This window comes from Hemicordylus capensis, chromosome 5 (genome assembly GCF_027244095.1).
Source record: "Hemicordylus capensis ecotype Gifberg chromosome 5, rHemCap1.1.pri, whole genome shotgun sequence".
NCBI classification, from domain to species: domain Eukaryota; kingdom Metazoa; phylum Chordata; class Lepidosauria; order Squamata; family Cordylidae; genus Hemicordylus; species Hemicordylus capensis.
The window spans coordinates 230,928,625-230,951,472 of record NC_069661.1 but is presented as its reverse complement, the minus strand read 5'-3'; the positions used below and the strand labels follow the sequence as shown (position 1 = coordinate 230,951,472).

Genomic DNA, 22,848 nt, shown 5'->3' with positions numbered 1-22,848 from the left:
AAAGAGTCAAAGACTAGTGGCATAGTCACCATTGGATAAGCGGGGGACAAGTATCCCTGGGATTCGGGGGCCACTACAGTGCCCCTTCCACCCTCCACCATGGCATCCTCGTGTCCTCCTCCTGGGCCCAGCTGGCAAACTCATGCTCACTGGCTGGGAGCATGAAGTGTCTCCTGCCCCTTCTCGTGCCCCTTCCCAGCTGTCAAACAAACTGCCTACCGCCTCTTCCCAGCTGCCGAACAAAGCACCGGTTGAGTGCTTTCTTTCGATCCCTTGCTCAGAGACATAAGGCGACCACATGGACCCTTCTGGTTGCTGACCATGCCCCCTGCATCTGACGTTGATGTAGGGTGTGTGGCCAGCACACACAGGCAGCAGTGCGGAGGGGCCAGCAGCAACAACAGCCTGTCCCGGGGCTGCTGGCAAACTTCCTGTGCCCCTGACCAAGAGATAGTAACGATTTTCAACAATCACAGGCAGTTCCCACTAAGGCTGCAGCTTGCATTCCAGGCTAGTGTTGTCTGCACCTGTGTGACCGCTGCACAACCTGTGGCATGCCTCATCTGCTTTAAGGTGCATTTTTGTGCAATTATTATTATTATTATTTCTTGTTTATACAATCAGACAGGTGTTATTGACTGGTTTGTTTTATCCAGACATCGAGTCCTTCCCAAGGACCTGGGATGGCTGAATTTTGTTATCAATGTTGCTGCTGTTATTATAGATATCGTCGCAGAATACAGGCTGTTCCCAGTAAAGTTGCTTCTTGTTGTTGTTGTTGTTGTTATTCACATTTATAGCCCGCTCTTCCTCCAAGGAGCCCAGAGGAGGGTACATGGTCATGTTTGTCCTCACAACAACCCTGTGAGGTAGGTTAGGGCAATAGCCTTGTAGTCCAAGTGTGCTGTTCCACAGATCCTCGCTTTTTAGCACAGCGACAGAATCTTCTTGCACTAGAGCTACTTTGTTCGCTATGCAAGCACTTCATTAGTTAGGATGCTAGTCAAGAACAACAAATTAGCATGCTTAGCACCATGGTGCAATCTGAGCAGCACCAACAAAATCTGGATGTTGTTTGATTTCCAGGTTTGTTTTCCTAGCGTTGCTGCTTAGCTTGAGCAGAATTGGGAAATGCTTCCCCTGGAATTCTAGGGGTTCTCAGATGTCGTTGGACTACAAATTCCATCTTCCCCAGCTGCAATAGCCAAAGAGATAATGGAGTCCAACAACATCTGGGGACTTGTTTGAGAAGCCCTACTCTACACAGTATTTAAACATGTGATCCTATCCAGCAAGAATTACAAGTTCAGCTTTGGCTGGTGTATCAGAAACACAATCTAAACCATCAGGTAGAACTTTCAATGCAAGGGAAGGGGGAAAAGGGCAGCCCCAAGCATGCAGAAGGTTCCAAGCTCCCTCCCTTGGCATCTCCAAGATGAGAGGAATTCCTACCTGCAACCCTGGAAGAGCTGCTGACAGTCTACGAGGACAAGACTGAGCTAGGTGGACCAATAGCCTTTCTTGGTATAAAGCAGCTTCCTATGTTCCTCAAAGCAGGAAATGAATAAACACAGTCAAAACCTTTCATTCGGTGCACCTGTTTGAGGTTTTGCCTTAAAAAAAAATAAAAATTAGAACTATAAAGGCACCTGGAGGAGAGGAATACTTTCATATTAGCAAAACATTAATTTCCCTAGCAGGAAAACAAACAGCTGCTTGTCATAAGCTTTATTTTAATTTGTGTAGGGGTTTTTTAAAATGAACATTGTGACACATGCACATTACTTTGAATAAAATCATCCTCTCAAAATGCATTCTGTGCTAGTTAGGAATGAACTCATCAATATTTTAAGTATGGCCATTCAGTTTCTTTGCAGGGTGGGTATTTTTCCATTTGGAAGCTCATTGCTTCCGGCAGCATTTTCATATCTCAGGTCTCCCAATATTTTTAAAGGGGGTTGGGAAACAACACAGTGAGTCAAAGGCTGGCACGGAACTCCTTGTGTAGGCCAATCGCACACAGACATAATGTGCTCAGCAACAGCTCCTTCCAAAACAGCCAAGAGTATTAGCATCTGTTTCCTGGGGCTGGCTTTTGATCAGGCCAATGTATTGTTTTCTATCTATAAAGCTCAAAGCAGAATTATTTATCCTCACTTTCACAATGAGTCAGTGGCAGAGTCAGGATCAAATCCAGAGGTTCTGCGATTCCTATGTGAATTCCACTCAGTTGCATTTTATCAGTGGTGTAGTGATGGGGGGGGGGGCGCCCAGGCATGAGATTTGGGAACACATAGGAACACAGGATACTGCCTTCTACTGAGTCAGACCATTGGTCCATCCAGCTCAGTACTGTCTACACAGACTGGCAGCGGCTTCTCCAAGGTTGCAGGCAAGAGTCTCTCTCAGCCCTGTTTTGGAGATGCCAGGGAGGGAACTTGTACGGAGACTGGTGGGCCAGGGATATTTGTGTGTCCCCCACTACTCAATTATACCCACAAACCTGCATTTTATGTGACTCTTCAGTATCATGACTACAGATCATTACTGACCCAAATATATTCAACAAATATATATTGAGTGAATTTGGGAGTGCTTTGAGAGGGGTCAGAGTGAGATGAACCTTGGGGGTAGGTCGGACCTCTTGAAATTATATCACATTTTTACTGGTGGCTGACCAGTATGAGTGGCCAACTCATATTTGTGCATGTGTACAGGCACCCAAACACACATAAAATGCAATGTAATCTCTGAACATGGCTTCCACTGCAAGCAGTAGAAGGCTCCATCACACTTTTCAGGGTATCTAAAGAGCTCTTCATTTGGAGCCGTATTTTAGTGGTTGAGGAGTCTAAGGGGATGGGCACTTTTGCAGTTCCAACTTCCGTGCCTTTTACAGTCATTTACAACTCACAAAACATGAAGTGGGCAGAGCATTGCCCAGCATGGCAGGGACAAACCTTTGGGAAAGATCATGATGGGGAAAACATCTATCTATACAATTCACGAAGACGGGCCAGGCGTTAATGAGTGCATTGTAACTCTTGAAAGACCTTGCGAGAGTTTGTGCATTTGGCCGTGGGCAGGTGAATGTGAGGAAAGTGGCTGGCGGGTGGGCCGGCCGGCAGGAGGAAGAGAAGGAGGGAGGGAGTCTGCCAGCCCACCCGGCAGGGAGAGAAAGCTGCCGGTGGCCAAGTGGCAAAGAGTTCAGTGGCAAGCGGCCTGGTGGGGAGTGGAGGAGAAGTGGGCGGGCGTCATGGACCATTGTTTGGCGGCAAGCGGCCTGGTGGGGATGGGGGACCACCAGCCCCAAAGAGCGCACAGATGCTCTGTGCCGGTTCAGCTAGTTGCTTATATTTATGCATGTCAGGTTGCTATTAAAACCACAGGACCAGGGCCAATGTAAAGGCTGGGAATGCTGGCTTAGACACAGGGGCGTAGCTAAGGGAGAAGGGACCCGTGTTCACTCCTCTCCCCAGCGGCCGCTTGGAGTGAGGGAGAGAATGAAGAAAAAAGGGAGGGGTGGAGCTGGGGGCCCCTCAGAAGCTGGGGGCCCAGGTGCTTTGAACCCATCCACTCAATTATAGCTAAGCCCCTGCTTAGTACCCAACACACACACACACACACACATCTACTTTTACGCAGAACTGTATGTGACCGCAGCAGATCCATGGTTTCAAACACAGATGGATCGCAACCACCAAGCTCCTGTTAAGTTGGGAGAAGTGTGCAAGGCTGATTTCAAGTGAGAAAGCAAGAGAGGGCACTGAATACTCCCTCTAAATGCTGCCCCCACCACACCCTCCCCATAGCCCCTTTAGGGTTGCCATCTCTGACTTAAGCTATTCCTGAAGATTTCCCCCAGTATTTTTTCCACAATCTCAAGCCAATAAAATCTCTGGCATTTATTTATTTATTTAATAAGTTTTTATACCACCCACTACCCAAGTCTCTAGGTGGTTTACAGCATAAAACAAACCAAGAATAAAACAAACCAAGACTTTAACAGTTAAAATATAAAACCAGATTACAATACCCGTAAAAACACCAATAACTAAAAAGCTCAGCTGAAGAGAGGTGTCTTCAGTTGTTTCCTAAAAGTCAACAGGGATGGAGCAGCTCTAATCTCAGCAGGAAGAGCATTCCACAGTCCCAGGGCAACCACAGAGAAGGCTCTCCTTTGAGTCACCACCAGACAAGCTGGTGGCACCCTCAGACAAGCCTCCCCTGAAGGCCTTAATAGGTGGAGGGGTTCCAAATGAAGAAGGTGTTCTCTTAAATAGTACCATGGGCCCAAGCCGTTAAGGACTTTATATGTAATAAGCAGCACTTTGTATTTTGCCCGGAAACCTATTGGTAACCTTGCAGATTTTGTAGAATGGGAGTAATGTGGTCCCTACTGGATGTCCCGTAGACCAATCTGGCAGCAGCATTCTGCACCAGTTGCAGCTTCCGGACCACATACAAAGGCAGCCCCACATAGAGTGCATTGCAGTAGTCAAGCCTGGAGGTTACCAGCATGTGCATCACTGCCTTAATGTCACTCACTTCCAGGAAAGTGCACAGTTGGTGAACCAGCCAAACCTGAAAGAAAGCACTTCTGGCCACCGCCATTGATTGCTTGCAATCAACCCCTGGGAATTCTGTAGATGTTGATTCATGCCAGGAAAATGGGCAACCATATGTCTCTTCTCCCTGCTGGACTCAAAGATCAGATATATATGTGACTGGAGGAAAAATATCTGGAGAAGGGCCTATGGGGGAAAGCAGCAGGTAGAAAAAGGGTTCAACACACTCTCTGGCCTGCTGGTTTCCACGCAAAATTGCTCCCCAACAGTCATCCACTTTACAAATGTTTGGCCACGATCTGTGTTTGAAGACACATTTCTTAGCATCACACATTGTTCCACTCGACATCCCTGTAACAAGTTCTAGAGAGGGACTATGCAATTGGCCCACACATTTTCCCCATCAGTTTCCTGCTGGTGGCAGACTCTGAACCACCGTCTCTGCCACTCAGCAAAACTGCCGTGACCAGCTTCAAAAACCCAGCTGCTTTTCTGAAGTTGTAACTATCAGGAAGAGATTGTTAAATTTCCAGACAGTCCTCAGCAGGGAGCCTGTAATCTCTTCGAGAAATATGTTTTTGAGAATGTCAGCCAGTACTCGGATCAATGTCTGTATTTGCTTACAAAGTCAGGGCAATTTTTTTCTACAGTAAAACAGAGGGTGCCTGATTCAAGGCCATAGGCAACAGTCCAAAGGGCAGTTTACTCACACACAGAAAACTGGACCATGCAGGTAGGGTGTTTTCTGTCATTCACTGCTGTAACTCCAGCCAGCCAAGCTGTCCACCCACTTTTAGAAGAGGGTGATTCCAGTTTCAGCACGGCTGGTTATCTGTGGGCACGAAGTGAAAAAACTCCCAGCAAAAACTCTGGCTGCAAGCAATTTTTCTCCAAAGGCTGATGGGAGTTGTGGTTCAACACATCTGAGAACCAGAGGCATAGCAACATTGGGGGTGCCCCATGTTCTACATCTGGGGTCGGCTGCCGCCACCATTGCCATCACTTTGGCCACTGCTGCCACAGCCTCCTACCACTGCCACTGACCCAGTGGCCCCACTAACCATCACAGCCAGCAAAGGGAAGCAAACTGGCTGCTGTGCAGTATAATGATGTCCCTACCCAGTCCCTGCACTGCCATCATACCATGCAGCAGTTGGCTTACTTTTGTTTAGTGGCTGTGGTGGTTAGCAGGGCTGTGGCAGCCAGCGGCAGGAGGGAGGGAGGGTGGGCAGGTGGACTGTGTCAGAGGTGGAAGGTGGCAAGCAGCTAAGGCAGCAGGCAATGCAGGCCGCAGGTGGCAAATAATGAGTCTGTGTTGGGGGGCAGTGGTGGTGGTCCCTCTCCCCGATGGGCGTTGTTACTTGCACATGGCAGCACAGTGGTAGATCTGCCCCTACTGGGAACTCAAGTCTGAGAACCCCAGGTGCCAGAGGACAACATCTGGGTGGGGGGCAATTGTGCATGCCCCAGCACCCTAAGCGATGCCCCCTGCATCTGACATCAGATGCAAGGGGCGGGGCAACCAATATTTCCCCACTGCTGCTCCTACCTCCTCCTTGGCTGCCCCCACCACTGCTGCCCCACCACCACTTCTTATCTTGGCCACTGGTAGTGGGGGATGAGCCGAGTGGGGCAGGCCACACACACCCCATGGCGGTGGTGGCAGGTGCTGTGGCTGATGGGCCTCTCTGGCTAGCCTGCGCACTTGCGCTGTTCAAATATGGACATTGCATGCCTATGACATCATGGGCATGCAACGTCCATAGTTGAACTGCACAGGCGTGCAGTTTGGCCAGAAATACCAGCCAGCCACAGCACCTGCCACCACCACCAGGGGAAACAGCAGTGGGGAAACAGCAGTGGGGGCAGGGGTGGCAGGGCAGAGGTGGCGGTGGTAGGACAGGGATGGCGGGGCGGCCTTCTGGGGGGGCCCCTGACCCTCTGGGCCCAGGGATATTTGTCCCTGATTGTCCAACGGATGCTACGCCCATGTGAGAACCCCTGCTGCAGGCTATGCTTTGGCAGTAGTGATCAGTATAGTGGCACAGATCGAAGGCCATCTACCAAGAAACTTTGCATTTGATATGTGGAGATACATGGGGATTGTATTAAGTATTGTTGGTTTAAAAAAAAAAAATCAGCCTCAGCACTGCTGAATCTCTGCTGTAGGCTTTCTACCAGGAATCTGAGAATTGATGGCAATGAGGTACCTGGTAATGCAATTTTATCACGAATTTGCTTCAAGAACTACACTTCTAAATGCAACCAACGCTTAAAAGCCAGCCCCAGCGTAGGAACAGCTGACAGCCATTGTGTTTCTATTGCTTTGTATACTCCAGAATGCATTGTTAGAGATAAAACACGGGTGTTATTAGCCGATTTATCATTTTTACTTAGCACAAGTGAAATTATTGTTTCCAAAGAAAGAATCTTTCTAAAAGAAACGGAAAGATAAGCAGCATAGTGAACAGGGATGCCCGTGAATATATCTGGAGATTAGCACTCCACACAAAAGCTTCATTTTCCACCTACAGGGTTATCTTGGTCTATTTACATCTTCATTCTAGGGGGGTCCAGATTTTCAGTTCTTTCTTTCTCCTTCTCCTTGATCAAATACATTCAAGGATGCTAACGTGCGCTTAACAAAGGAAGCCACCACAACTAATATGAGGGAGTTGTGCTTAATGTAAGTCCCATCTACTTCAATGGGACATGTGCTACTAGCTTCATTTGAATGCGTACCATGGTCTCTTTCTTTCTGAAGGAGACAGATGGAATGGTCCTTCCAGATGGAAATAAATTGTGCTACAGAAAAAACGTGTGCACAAGTTTCAAGTTTACTCTGTTCACTTCCACTTCGGTGAGTTTACTCTGTTCACTTCCACAGGCTTCTGTTCACCTTCCCAAATTCACCCTGTGTTCAGACACACAGCAGGGTCCTCTCGTGATTTTCACAGCTCCACCTGCTGGCTGGCTCTTGCTTTCTGAGAAGAACCAGCCCTTTCCCCCATTGGCTAGAAAAGCAGTACTCACTATTCAGTTCTTCTCAGAAGGCAAGAGCTGGGCAGCAAGTCATGCTGTAAAAATCACACGAGAACCCTGCTCTGTGTTTGAACACAGGGGCCACCCGTAATGTAGAACCATGGGTCCAATAGGAGAGTGGGGGAGGGGGTATGGAACTGTGGTTTTAATGGACCCACAATTCTGTGCCCCCCTGCCTCTGCTCTCCGATCCAAATTCAGACATTCAGGAGAGCTGCCTCTCTGCAGTCAGTGAGACTGCAGAGAGGTGCGGTAGCTGGCTGCCAGGGCTTCCTTCTTTAATGAAGGACAGTCCCAGCAGCCAATAGCAGCTGCAGCTTCCTCTCTCAACTCCAGTTTTAGAAGAGGAAAACTGCGGTGCCAGCATCCAGAAGTAAAATTGGCACCACCAAACTGGAGTTGAAGGCAGTGACATGTAGAGATAATTGTAGGTATAGGGAGGGAAACCATGGGTCCATTTTTTGGCTAAACTCCTGTTACCTGCATTTGGGCAAAGCGTGTACAAAATCGGAAGTGGAGAGGCCTCCAGTTTTGTGTTACAGAATTTGGTCAGGGTGAATTCATATTGGGGATGAGAACAGAAGCTTGTAGGTGTGTGTGGAGGGTGAGTAAGTTTGCACTTGAAATTTGCACACCAACTTTCCCCATAGCACAGTTTATTGCCATTTGGGAGGACCCAGAGTTCTCTACAAGGCAGAATTCAGGGCTGCTCTTCACATTACAGAAATCCTACACAGAAAGTACACAATACAGGAATTATGTACTGATCATCACAATTTGGGGTTTTGTAAACATGAAGTAATTTGCAGCCAATTGTGGCTTCCCAGCATGTCTGCTCACAACAAAATATATATGATTGGCATCCTCATCCATATGACATGAGGGCTGCATAGCAATACCAGTACAAGTGTGCTTTTGTGTTGATAATTTGTGACATATGAAGCAGCCTTTATTTATTGATTGCTTATGTATCACCTTTCCATTTACAAAAACAACAAACAAACCTTACCTCTTCAAGACAAAACGCCACACACATACAAACCTACATGACACAGTAATCAAAGCAGTAGCAAGTGATGCATCAATATAAAGTTAGGAACAGAAAAATAAAACAGATAACACATCATCAAAGCAAATGCCTAATGCAACCAAAAAGGTCATCAAAAAAGGTCACTGATGATAAGAAAAGCATCAAGGAGGAGGCTAGGAAGACCCCCCTAGGTAAGGTGTTCCCTCCAGAGCCTTTAGGAACTGGGGAGTCCATCATGGGGGTCTTGAACAACCCAATTCATGCAAAATTTTGAGAACTGGGGAGTCCACACTCTTTGTAATGAATCAAAGCATTTTGGGCTCTCCCCTCCTTTGGTGCTCTGTATAAGCAGGCAGGAGCTGCTCAGTACCCTACGGTTAATGGTTCCAAAAATTGTTTCATGCAAGCTCTACTATAAGTTTATGAAAAGAAAAATCCATGAAGTTTCTATTTTTCCAGTGCATTATCCTTATCATTAAATCACTTGATTTAAGAAATATTTGGCAATTAATTGTATTAGATCTTAATCAATTTTTTAAAATCATCTGATTAAGGGTGAATTCACACAAACACCAGCAAGCAAGGAAGTTGGGAACCTCTCATTGCCAGTGAGCCCATGATGCCAATAGGCAAGCCATCTGGACCCACCCAAGTCCAATTCTCATTCCATGTTACCGAGATTAGGAACATAGCAAGTTGCCATATACTGAGTCAGACCGTAGGTCCATCTAGATCAGTATTGTCTACACAGACTGGCAGCGACTTCTCCAAGGTTGCAGGCAGGAGTCTCTCTCAGCCATATCTTGGAGATGCCAGGGAGGGAACTTGGAACCTACATGCTCTTCCCAGAATGGCTCCATCCCCTAAGGGCAATATCTTACAGTGCTCGCACTTCTAGTCTCCCATTCAAATGCAACCAGGGTGGACCCTGCTTAGATAAGGGGACAGGTCATGACTGCTACCACAAGACAGCTCTTCTGACTTCTGCCCAATCTCTATAACCAAGGCTTTAAGTTAGGCAGAAGTCAAGAGAATCTCAGTAACACAACACGGAAACTGGACTTGGGCAGATTCAGAAGACATGCCTACTAGGACTGCACACTCACTGGAAACCTCCCAGGACTGGCTTACCAATTTGCCAGCATTCATGAGAATCTGCCCTAAGTCTGCATATATTTGTGTATGAATAAAATAATGTTTGTTGTGCAAAATTATTTGCTTTCAGATGATGCATGCATGAATTGCAGCAGGCAGCATCTCAGAAGAGGCATTCTCCAAGGCACTTTCCAGATTGCAAGCTTTACGCCGGTAGAAAGTGGTATAAAGCGCGGCATCTTGCTGGAATGGAAAAACACTGCTATTTTCCTGCAACGCACATGCAACATTGTAGCACTGAAATGCAAAGATAAAACCCAGAAACAGGCATCAGAAATGTGAATGGCACCTTACTGACAGCACAGGGACTGCGATGTCGAAATACAGGCAGTACGGAAGCACATTTAGCAGATATGTTGTAGCCTGTAATCTGGAAAGCGCCGAAGAGAGAGATGAGAAGATGCCTCTTCTGACTTTCAGCCTACAGTTTTTGTTTGCACTAAAAATAATGATCATTTTAAAACAAATCTGCTGCCTTGTTAACTGGAGGTACCTTTGTACTTGAACAAAAAGTTTTTAGCAGACTGATCAAACAGATGAAGTTACTGAATGTCGCAACTTTTAATCATCATGGTTTAGCATATTTTATTTTTAAAACCTTCAAAATATCTATTTCCCCCTGTTGTTTGTTTGCTTTTTAAAGAGGAGTTTCAACAAGGTACCAAATGCTACTAGATAAATAAAGGACATATAAGCTTCTAAATGGTGTTTCCATGGAAATAAGGACTTAACTCCTTAACAGAAATGACTGTAATGATTAGGTGCTCAAAGTTGCACAAAGGCAAGAGAGAGAGAGAAAAGGACATAAATTACAAGCTCCTTGATGATGTTTCATTTAGGACATACCCTCTGCATATAGAGAAAAGCACACACAGCTTTGAACCTCAGCGGACAGATCCCACTGTGTCAAAACAGAGGAGAATAGCAGCTTTATTTTTACCCTGTGAAAAAGTAAGCTTGCTAACTCTACGAACTTCCTCGAGCCTGAGAAGTTCCAGAAGCAACAGCAGAGAGTCGAGTCTCCTTTTTGGATGAGAGCGCATTGGAGACTGATGGGGTCTCTGTAATAATTGCTTAATTTACAAGCAGAGCATCAGTGGAAGTGCACCCGGTCCTTCAACAGGTAGCATAGCTGCTACCCCACATCAGATCCCCAGACATCAACTTGTGCAAGCTCCCCAGTGCTGCACCCACATTTTCAGTTTACTGCAGCTAGACAATCCCAGCTTCCTCTCTATTGCATACCCGCTAAACTTAAATTACAAACCAAGCTCCAAAATAGTTTCACTGTCCCTTTCCAATAGTTGGAGGGGATCATCCTTTCAAGTTCTGGTGGGTATTACACTCCAAAAGCAGGAGAGAAATGTATAGTTCTCAGGACACAATTTCCCCCCCTGATTGTTAAATCTCAAATTACTCACTGAGGAAAAATCAGGTGACCATTTCTGGCCATTAGCACACAATCTTTTTAACCAAGCATTGCCAGGCCAAGATTCATTAGGTCAAGTGCTTGCTAAAGGCTGTACTGCTTTCGTCTGCACATGACTGCTCACACGATTTAATGTTCCTTCATACACAAACACATGCACCTTGACATACATTTCCTCTGGATCTGGAAATTATACATCAAGGAAAACGGCTCTTAGCCTTCTTCCTAAAATGCTAGTTGTCTCTATTCGGGGATTTTTTTGATAGTGAGCCCCACCTGCAGTCTGAAATGGTACAGCAGCCCAGACACAACTTTACCACTCAGTAAGAACTATGCCAAAGTCTAACCTTTCAATTCACCATAGTTTGCCATCAGAGAAAACAAACCAGAGCAGACATTCAGTGAATCAGGGGGACAAAAGCAGCCAAGCATTCTGGCATATTCTTTCCAACTGCATAGTCCAATCCCAGTTTAAGACTAGGGGTTCTCAAATTTGTCTCTCCAGATGGTGGACCACAACTCCCAGCATCCCCAACTACACTGAAGGATAATGGGAGTTGCAGTCCAACAACATCTGGGGACCCAAGTTTGAGAACTCCTGGATTAAAAGATAATTTCAAACTGGCATGATGCTTCTAAGCCCCTACTATACACCCTGTTCAGAACTGGGGTGCTTGCTCATATGTGCAGAAGTTCAATCAATCGTTTGGAAATGAAAGAGTTGAGACTGCATTAACAGTGGATCTCCTTAACTTCGAAGAAGGCGGGGGGGGGGATTCATGCAAAGATTTCTTTTACCACTTCTGACATTCCTGGGTGTTCCTGAGCAGCATTAGATTTCAAGATTGCAGGCATGGGGATTTCCTAATCCTGCTAATGGAGATCATTAACTGGAGAACCAGGAACTGAACCAGACCTTCGTCATGCAAAGCACATATCCATTCCTTGAGCTAAGGACTCCCCCCATTTGCCTGCCCTGTGATCAATGATTTGCATAGGGAATAAGAACAAAGGAAGCTGCCTTATAGCATGTCAGACCCTTGGCCCATCGAGCTCAGTATTGTCTACACTGACTGGCAGCGGCTCTCCAAAGTTTCAGGCATGAGTCCTTCCCAGGCCTGTCTGGATATGTCAGGTGCTGGCAGATGCTCTACCAGCTCCATCCCTAAAATAACTGGAACATAGGAAGTTGCTTTATACTGAGTCAGGCCATTGACCCACCTTGCTCACTTTTGTCTACCCTGTCTGGCAGCGGCTCTCCATGATTCAGGCAGGAGGAGTCCTTCCTAGTCCTATCTGGAGATGCCAAGAATTGAACCTGGGATCCTCTGCATGCAAAGCAGATGCTCTACCAAAGAGCTACAGCTCCAACCCCAAACTCTAGCACCCTCCGAATATTATAGAAAGCATACAAATATTGGCTTGTATAAAAATTGGCTTATTAAAATTGGCTTGTATAAATGTATCAAAGTCCATAATCTGTGTATTCTGGGGTGCAAAAGTTGGAAATTTGTTTTAACAAAATAGCCCAATACACACACCCTTCTATAGCAATCGTCTTTTTGTTTTGTTTTGCTTTTCTTCTCATTCTTCAAGATGTCCAGCCTGTCAAGACTTCGGACTTGAAAGAAGATTCTCAGTCACAACTTAGACCTCCGTGCAATGATTTAAAACTGTAGGTTTGACTTGCATGGTGGTGGAGGGGCAGGAAACGATATTTGCACTTGAAACACACCTCATAGTGTGCAGACATGAAAAAATCAAAACAAGAAAAAATGTCTGAGTGAGACCCCCCTCCATCCAGGAACAGAAACTACTGAGTTCTAAAGAGGCTTCTGTTATCAGCTTAGAACAAAGGCTCTCTGCCAGTGCCAGACCATGAATGTAAGTGAGGGGCTGTTAAAGGAAATGGAAGTTCAAAGAGTTGTGGTGCATAGCTTTCAAAGGGAGAAATCAGCATTCTGCGTGCACACTTCCCTACCCAAAGAAACTGCATTTATTTCACAAGTCTGAGATGTATTTTCTCATGATGAGTACAGATTGCAGCAGGTTTTCACCCAATATCACAGCTTCTTTTCTCACAGTACCTATTTGGTTCAATATTTTGTGAGGAAAACGCCTAACTTTGGAAATATATGCTGAAATGTTGACATTCCAAAACAAAACAAAACAAAAGAAAAGAAACACCATTATCCATAGAGAGGGATTATGGAGATAAAAGAATGTACAGACTGGTAGCATGCAGAATGAGAAATTGTGCTGTCCTGGCTATGGGAAATGTAGCTGTTGCAGCCAATGTTTCAGCAATTTTATGGTGATGGCAGGAACTTGAGCTGTGGGCAGAAGTCACTAGGGGGCAAAAGTCCATCATTTCAGGCAGGAGGAGACCTTTTGTGTCTCTCTGGGAGAGCCAGAGACACATTAGTCGAAAAGCGGTATATAAATATTTGTATGTATGTATTAAGTGGACAATCATGTATTAGGTGGACAACCGAGGGTCTAGACAGGAGCCAAGAGTCAGGAACAAGCCAAGGGTCAAGTTGGGTAGACAATCAGGAGCCAGAGGGTCTAGGACAGAGGTGGGCAAACTTGGCCTCCAGCTGTTGTTGAACTATAACTCCCATCATCCCCAGCCATTGTGGCTCGGGATGATGGGAGTTGTAGTTCAACAACAGCTGGAGAGCCAAGTTTGCCCGCCCTTGGTCTTGAAGTTAATCAGGAGTCCACAACAACCCAAAGGTCAAGCCAAATAGTCAGGAGCAGTGTTCCCTATAGTGGAGATTCCCAGATGTTGTTGACTACAGCTCCCAGCATCCCCACCCAAAGGTCCTTGCATCTGGGGATGCTGGGAGTTGTAGTCAACATCTGGGAATCTCTGTTACAGGGACTGCTGGTCAGGAGCTGGAGGATCAAGCAAGGAATCAGGAGGAGTCCAAGCCAAGCCAAGGGTCAAACCGATAAGATAGGAGAGATGTTGAAACAACCACACCAGAACAAGGGAACCTTGATACTCAGACAAGTGTAGCTTCACAAGAAGCCTCTTATACTCTGTCCTGTCTGCAGAAGAACCAATAATAGGTTTCACAGGGCAGGGCCAGCATTGGGCTTGAAGGCTCAAAAGCTGCTGTAGTGCAGAAAGTCACCACAAGGGGCAGTGTGGAGCAGAGTTCTAGCCACAGGGAACTCTGACACATGAGACTGGGTATGCAGTCAGACCTCATGGAGATGGCTATTTATTACATTTTTATCCTGGACCCATTGTCCAGGAACCCTATGACTTTGTTTGCTCATTATTGTCTTGTGTGAACCTTTTTGTTCAATTAATTTTAAATCCTTATATATTTTATTCTGCCAAGTGGGTGCATTAAAATGAGTTATCTAAGGTACACAGAAACTATAGGCATTATAGTTTAAATGTACCTTCAAAAATCTGTTCCTTTCCCTGTGTCCCATGGCAATCTGTCGTCCTCCAAGAATGTGCATTTAGGCTTCCACGCTTGGAGACTGGCTGATAAACATTTGGCTTGACACACTACAAAAGTTTCATTTTTGTTCATTTGCAGTGGTGTGCTTTAATTCTGCCCAGCTCAGCATCTTCATACTACCAGTTAGTCAAAAGCTGGGAGATACAATTGGAAGAAGGAAATATGTAATTTGGGAGTCAACATGTACAGGAAAGTTAAGAGCCCCGTGACTGTGAGAGTCTCTCAAAACTAAGACAAAGAGCAAAGAGAGATATTTTAGGAACCAATGTTTCAGAAGCAAGGATACACTCCAAGTTAAGCACTCTTAAATCTCACTGATTTCAATAGAAGAGTTCATCACATGCTTACATTTCTCCCTCTGAAATAAATGGGACTTAAAAGCACTTAACTTCAGTTGGAGTATATCCCAAATGTTCATGATTACATCTTGAATCTAAATTTTGTTGCTCTTTCTGAGATCCTATGACATAGGAGAATCTGATTCTGCTATCTTTATTTATTTATTTGTCAAATTCATACACCGCACCAAACTTTCATCACTGGGTAAACTTTAATTTCTTTAAAGCTGCCCAAGCAATGTGTGGTATTAATCAAACTGCACATTGATTAATACTAACATACCAATCTGACAGCAGAGGGGAAAAACTTTTTCCTCATTGAAAACTAACTGATGAGGGTGAATTACCTTATTAAGGTATTTAACTTTCACCAATGTTGCTAACACTGCTATTCCAAAGGCCCCAGAAGCCTGTCTGCTTACGTCTGGGACTACCAGCTTGTAGCTCCCACTCTTAACATATTCAGGAGTCTCACTGGAATGTGGGACAAATCACTTAGCAGGCAGTGGGACGATCACCCCCAGATTCAACAGCTGTCAAGCGAATTGAAAGGGGATTAGCCTCGCTGCTTTGCCAGCGTGGTGTAGTGGTTAGAGTGCTGGACTAGGACTGGGGAGACCCGAGTTCAAATCCCCATTCAGCCATAATGACTTTGGGCCTGTCACTTCTCTCTCAGCCTAACCTACTTCACAGGGTTGTTGTGAAAGAGAAACTCAAGGATGTAGTACACCGCTCTGGGCTCCTTGGAGGAAGAGCGGGATATAAATGTAATAATAATAATAATAATAAATAATAATATAATATTAGGGAATGTCTAGGTAGACCCAAGTTTGCTTGTGAATTAACTTCACTTTCAAGGTGTCTCTGTACAAAGATTGACCCTTTACTGCCCCTCCTCTGCAGTTGCCTCTAACAAGCTAACACTAATCACCTCAGCAGGAAAAGTCAGATAAGGCTCTGTGAATGCAACTCCCTTCCCCCTCACAAAAGAGCTAAGTGGGCAATAGGAACTCAGAGGTGTGCTCATTAAAGATACTGGTTGGTTTACTGCGTCCTTCCAGCCTAACAGATACCATCCTTGTATGTCCATTTAGACCATTTACATACAGGTTGTTCTTGACCATTCAGGGGCATATCTAGGGTAGGGCAGGCAGGGCATGTGCCCCAGGTGCCCCTTGAAGGGGGTGCCATTTTTAAAATTAAAAAAAATTTAAATGGTTGCCAAAATCAAAATGGCCACTATGCACGCTCAACTGGCCTCTGCGAGGCCCTAGGCCATGCCATTTGAGCATGTGTGGTAGCCATTTTGTTTTTGGCAGCCATTTTTTTTTAAAAAAATTTAATTGCCACCATACATGCTCAAATGGTCACTGTGAGGCCCTAGGCCTTGCCAGGCCTCACAGAGGCCATTTGAGCATGTGTGGCAGGCTCCAAAATGGCCACCATGCTAATCTTTGCAGGCCCGAACAGGCACAAAAATCACCCTGGGACAGGCGGCAGTGGTGAATTAAGAGGCTGGTGGGGGGAGGGGGAACCTTTGCAGACCCCCCCCCAGGCCTTTTGGAAGCTCCCCAAAGGGGCTACAGGTAATTTTAAAATAATAATAATAATATAATATGTCACTTTACACATATTCAGTTTGGCACTATGTACAGAGAATCAGGGCTTGTGAATACTGAGCTGAATGGTGAGTTTGTCTTTGATTCAATGTGAAATCCTTAGTATTAAGGCCCACTGGGAGTTTCTTGCTCTCTTTCTCTCAATTTAACTGTCTTTCTGAAATACTAGAATATATTCCAAGCAGTGACACAGTTTACTCTACATATCCTTTAATTATTTTCAGAGTATATGGGAAAAGTCAAATTCTCCATTTATTTTTAAAACTTATGCAATAGTGATGCTACAATGCATAGTAGAGAATTAGACAGGCACTTCTGTTTAGTTTTCCAAGTACACCTCCACATAGTATTGGAGTATTTCATGACCCGCAGCATACTGAAATTTGTAGTTTTCTAGCATGGGGGGGGGGCACGTCTGGCTATGTCCACTGCTAAATAGTGTTTGAAATATTAAAAGATTAACGAGTTTGACTTGTATTTTTGAGCTGATATTATGGTAAAGTTATCTGAAAGATCAGTGTCAGATGTTTGGACAAGGGACGCAATTTCACTGTTGCCCTAGGCGCTATTTTCCCTAGATATGCCTCTGATGCCACTGTGTTTTACTCAAACACAGCAAACAAAGACAATGGATCCACCAGAATTTCCTTCCTCAGGAAGAAGGAGTGGGCAGTATTTTTCCTCAGGGCCTATTTTGGGCTATAATTGGTCCTGGTTTCTTGAACCAGTGTACTTCATTTGGTCTCTATACCATGGAGTCACCCACTGTATAGGCAATAGACACCTGCCAGGTGTAAAAACATAACACCAAGCCATGTTTTGCAATTCGCACAATGTTTTGGCCATGTTTTGTTCTTCTCACTCTTCCAGCCTCCAGATCGGCCTTCCTCACTGGCTTGATCTACCCAGCTCACCTCGCTGCTATGAGAAGCTGGCTGCATGAAAACAGACACCTTTTGGATTTACCCCTGCTGCCTAACCTCCAAACTGATTTCAGTTCACCACCTCCTGGTTCCATCCCTGAGGAAAGAGGTCCTTCGGTTGCACCTGAGCCATGAGGGTCCAGTCACCACTAATGGAAGGATTAGGTTGTATGATAATCATTGCACCCCTCTGGGCTCTCCCTGTCCTTGCCCTTTCTCAAATCCAAAACTCTGTTTCTCTAAAGCCTTCTTCTCTCTAGCCAGCATGGAAGTCATTTTAATTTGGACATCAAGCTAAATTTGTAAGTATCTGGTTAATCTTTGAAACGTATTTTTAGTAGTGATATTGCTTTAATCAATTCTATTATTCTGCTGTACCCCTGAACCCCAAATAAAACCTTACCTTATTTTGAACTTCCACCTGTCAGTTCATTTCCCCAGGACCAGAACTTTGCACAAAAATTATTCTGACGTGGGACTGCTTCACCCCAGCTTATTAATTCCCCCCAAAAAACCCAAACACATTTAGGGGTGAATGCATTTTGCCAGTCACCCCAGAGCAGTTCCATTAACACTAATACATACAAAAGGCAATGGAGTAGGTAATAGTGTGGATCTTCAATCTGGGATTGACCACAAATGCAAAATCTTTGCACTAAGGGAATTTGATAACATCTGCCCTCAGTCACTGCCACTGGCACAGTCTTAAATCTGGGCTGTAATACCTGACAGTTTGTATGAAACTATATTGGCAAATATCAGGCTCTCTGATGGTCAGTTTTCAATCTGCTACAGCACTGGGAAAATCTAGTGGCCATTGTCATTCTGCTCTCTGGTCATGCCCAGAGAGAAGCAAATGGTTGCCCACTCACTTCCAAGTTCAATTTAAGGTCCTGGTTCTGACCTTCAAAGCCTTGAGGGGCTTCGCGCCTGTCTACCTACAGACCCGCCTCTCCCACCCAGTTACATCGCATCGGGTTAGATAATCTCAGATGGCCCTTTTGTCAGTCCCTGATTTCTGAAAGGTTCGTGGCTCTACAGGTAGGACCCGTGAAAGGGCTTTTTTGGTTGCTGCCCCACTTCTTTGGAACTCTCTTCCCATTCACATTCGTCTAGCCCCTTCCTTACTGATCTCCAAATCTCTATTGAAGACTTTTCTTTTTCACCAGGCTTTTGCCCTGTAGTTTACTTATTTGTGAGTTTTTTTGTTAGTTACTTTAGTTTTTAATTTAGAATGTAATTTTTAATGTTGCCTTGTTTGCATGTTTTTGTGCATCGCCCGGAGTCTTCGGAGTGGTCGGTATAGTAAATGTTTCAAATAAATAAATAGCCAACAAATCAAATCTGAAAGTTTCCTTGGATGATTAAAAAAGAAAGTAACCATAGATTGAAGAAGGTAGAACTGAAACACACCATGAGAATCATTTTGCCATTCTTTCTATATTTCTATGCTTGAAGCGTTGCTTAATGAAGAACATATTTTTTAAGGAAATGCATTTGTAATATCCAATAAGAGCTTTATGAATACAGGCTTTGACTGATGGCAAACCGAGTTCTGCCTGAGAGAGGACCACTTATGTTCCTGGTGGAGATATAATATTTAAATTTTCACATTCTTCATTGTGAGATCTGGAATGTTGTACAGACAAATAAGTTACAAATCGCAAAGCAGATAAAATCAATGCAAAATATGTATTACTATGATTGCCCTTCTGCTTTGCCATTATTTGGCCAACTCAAGAAGAAGGAAATAAATTATTACTTCAGATACTGAGAAAACAACATGGAACACCAGAACAGCTTCCCTGCTTCTTTAATGTCATGCATAATAGCTACACCGGACCTTAGAAATATACCAGCTCTTAAGATGCTAGTAAAGGTCATTTCCATCAATATGCAGTAATTGTGTGGTTTACCAAAAAAAAAAAAAAAAGACTATGCATTAGATGAGAGATTCAGGGCACTTCCTGGAAGCACACACAAGAAGCACCGCCAAGAAGCACTTACTAGAATGCAGGTTTAGAGTTACTGTTGTCCTTACAATGGCAGCAGCACCGAGATCTGCAGCCCAAATGTGTGGATTGGAAACGTTCTGTTCCAGAAAACCAATCATCTAGAACTTCATTAGCACATTTCTTGCCGCAGGTCCTATAGTGGATCACTTCCACAGCATGGTCCCCAACCTTGGTTACCCAGATGTTGCTGGACTACATCAATGACCTTCAGCCATTGTGGGTAAAGATGATGGAAGCTGCCCAACAGCATCGGAGGACCCACGTTTGAACACCCCGGACTTAATACATCCATAGACTGAAATACTGTCAACCCTCATAAGACTTCACTCACCTCTATTTACTATTTGCTAACATTCATTGAAATGAGAGTCACTGGGGCTGTTCCCACGAGCATGCAAAACTGGGCTAAGGGAGCCTAGCTAGGTGGCCCATTCGACCCACAAGAATACCCCTTAGGTTCTGGCAAGCCTGGCAGCCTAGCCCAGTGTGAACCGCTAGGATCAGGCCTGATCCCAGCAGCGTCAGGGTGGCAAACCTGATTATGGAGCCCCCCTTAAAAATGAGGGTAAGGGTACATTTGTCCACCTAGTTCAGGCAAATTCTCCATTATTGGAGCTGTAGGGGGGTGAGGCAGTGCATCCCGGCATCCCAACCCTCGGAGCAGCCAGCAGCAGCCAGTGCTCATCTGGGCAGGCGATCTACGCACCCAAGGAAGACAGCATGATCATCTGCAGGGAGGCAAGCTCTTTAGGGCTTCCTCCCAGCAAACCCTGCAGCCTTTTCTCACTGCACGTGAGAAAAGCTTCATTGTCTGCATTCTGAACCATTTGTTTGATATTAGCTTGGTTAAAAAAAAATGAACCTCAAGTAATCCAGTATGCACCACACAAAAGCTATGAAATATACCACCATTACAGTGTGCTCTGTTCTGTGATACTGAACAGTGTTGCAATACATTAAGCTGGATCCTTTAATTGCTAAGGAATTATACTCCCTGTTCCACATTTGAAGTTCAGTATTCCCCCAAAGCTTCAGACTTATAGAAACATCATCCACCTGCATTGTCCTATTGGGGCAGAACCCAGATCACAGAAAGAACTTCACTCCCAAACTGAAGTTTCAAGAAGATGTCACTTAATAATGCAAATGTTTGCAGTTGGAGTCATATTCCAAAATTCATCTCAGTGCTGACAAGGTCTCAGTACTAAACAGTTTGTTTAGTACGAAAGCTACCTTTTAAAGGATGGTCGCAGTTCCAACGATAAACACAGAAAGCTGGTCTTATACTGGTTCATCATTCTCAGTACTGTTCATTCTTATTGACACTGGATCTCCAAGGTTGTGAGCAGAATTCTGTCTTGATTCTACTATCTAACATTCTTTTAATTGAAGGGATCTTACATGGGGCCACTTACATTCAAATCATTTCCTGTACCAGTGGTTTCTAACCTTGGATTCTTGGATCCCCAGATGTTGTTGAACTACAATTCCCATCATTTCAGGCAGCAATGGCTAGAGATGACCTGGGAATCACCGTCCAATACCACTGAATTGTTTCAGAGAAATTACTTATCCTCTATAAGTAACTGTACAGGAAGCAACTTTAACTAAGAAGAAGAGTTTGATATTTATTACTAACTAAAATATAGGCTAAGAAAACAATAAACAGACTAACAGTCATGTATGTATGTATGTATGTATTTGTTTATTTCGGCCCAAAGCCAGCAAACAGTCTCCTATGCAGACAGAGGGAGAACCTCTCAGTTTGAATTCAGGACAGCAAGTGAGGAGCAGTCAAACTGTGACTCCACTCCCAAGCCAGTACATAGACAAGTATGCCCCACACAAAGAACTGAGACAACATCTATGGTAAAAATCCAAACATGAATTATGGCCCCTCCCATAATATTTGGGGTACACAGATAGACACACACACATTCTGATCTATAAAAATCCTGTTTCCCTTCCTTCCTTTCACTGCCAATTACCGCCTATATATGTCTTTTGGCTTCCTTGTATAGCAAAGCGGGCAGCTCAGAAGCTGCTGATATGCATTATTCCCTCTGCTAGTAGCAATATAATGTGGGCTTTTCATTATCCAAAAGCCACTCCAAAGCCAACACACTAATTTGAGTGCTTTGTGGGGATGACTGTACCATGTTTAAATCTCAGAAAAATAGCAGGAGGTTGATGGAAATGTCAAATCTGGAATGCCCTCCCTGTAGAGCTTTGCCATACTCCCTTCCTCAGTTTTTTTTAAAAACAACAACTTAGAACACATCTTTTTAAAGAGGCTTTTTAGTGTTTCACCTGTTGCTTATATCTGGTAGGTTCTAGTTTTGGTCGCTAAGAGTCGACACCAACTTGACGGCCCTTAATCAATCAATCAATCAATCAATCTTTAGTTTTTATAAATTTAAAGGTTTTCGTTTGTTAAAATAAATTTTAATGAAGTTTTAAAATCTGTAATTCTAATTGTGGTTTTAGCTTGGCTCTTTAACTTGTTTAGCTTAATTTGGTTAATTTTATTAATCTGATTTTACATTGTAACAATTATATAAATGTTGTGAGCAGTGTACTGGAGGGACAGGGTATAAATATTTTAAATAAATAAATAAATAAATCATACTTTTCTTAGATTTATTTCTTTTCTTTTTTCTTTTCTTTTTTCTTTTCTCTTCTTTGCAAAGTCAATCTTCTAATTTTGCAATTTAATAATAATAATAATAATAATAATAATAATAATAATAATAATAATTCAATTTCTATACCACCCTTCCAAAAATGGCTCAGGGTGGTTTACACAGAGAAATAACAAACAAATAAGATGGAACCCTGTCCCTAAAAGGCTCACATTCTAAAAAGAAACATAAGATAGACATCAGCAACAGTCACTGGAAGTACTGTGCTGGGGGTGGATAGGGCCAGTTACTCTCCCCCTGCTAAATAAAGAGAATCACCACGGTAAAAGGCGCCTCTTTGCCCAGTTAGCAGGGGCAATTTGATACTAATTGACCAATTTCTAAAAATATAACATGAATGTTAAGGAATGCTCAAAATAATATCAGCTAAAAAAAGATGAAAGGTTTTTTTAAAAAAGAAAAATGTTAAGCTACTTATACCAACGGTGGAATCACACAGCTATAGCTGCTTTAAAATTCATCCTGGGGTAGCTCTGTCCACACACCAGTCCAATTATGTGTAGCCTCTGGCAATGTGATGTGCTGACTGAGCCTTAGAGTGTT

General features: G+C 44.1%; 1 protein-coding gene across 16 annotated transcripts in view; it reads right to left on the bottom strand.

Moving 5' to 3' along the window:
* Positions 1–22,848, bottom strand: part of DGKI (diacylglycerol kinase iota) — a 427,669-nt gene that overhangs the window by 265,886 nt on the left and 138,935 nt on the right. Inside the window, exon 2 of one of the 16 annotated variants that reach the window (XM_053252325.1) lies at positions 1,453–1,613. The exons of the other annotated variants lie outside the window; for them this stretch is intronic. The gene's annotated coding sequence lies outside the window, so the exon portion shown is untranslated. The remainder of the gene's footprint in view (positions 1–1,452; positions 1,614–22,848) is intronic. 16 annotated transcript variants of the gene reach the window in all.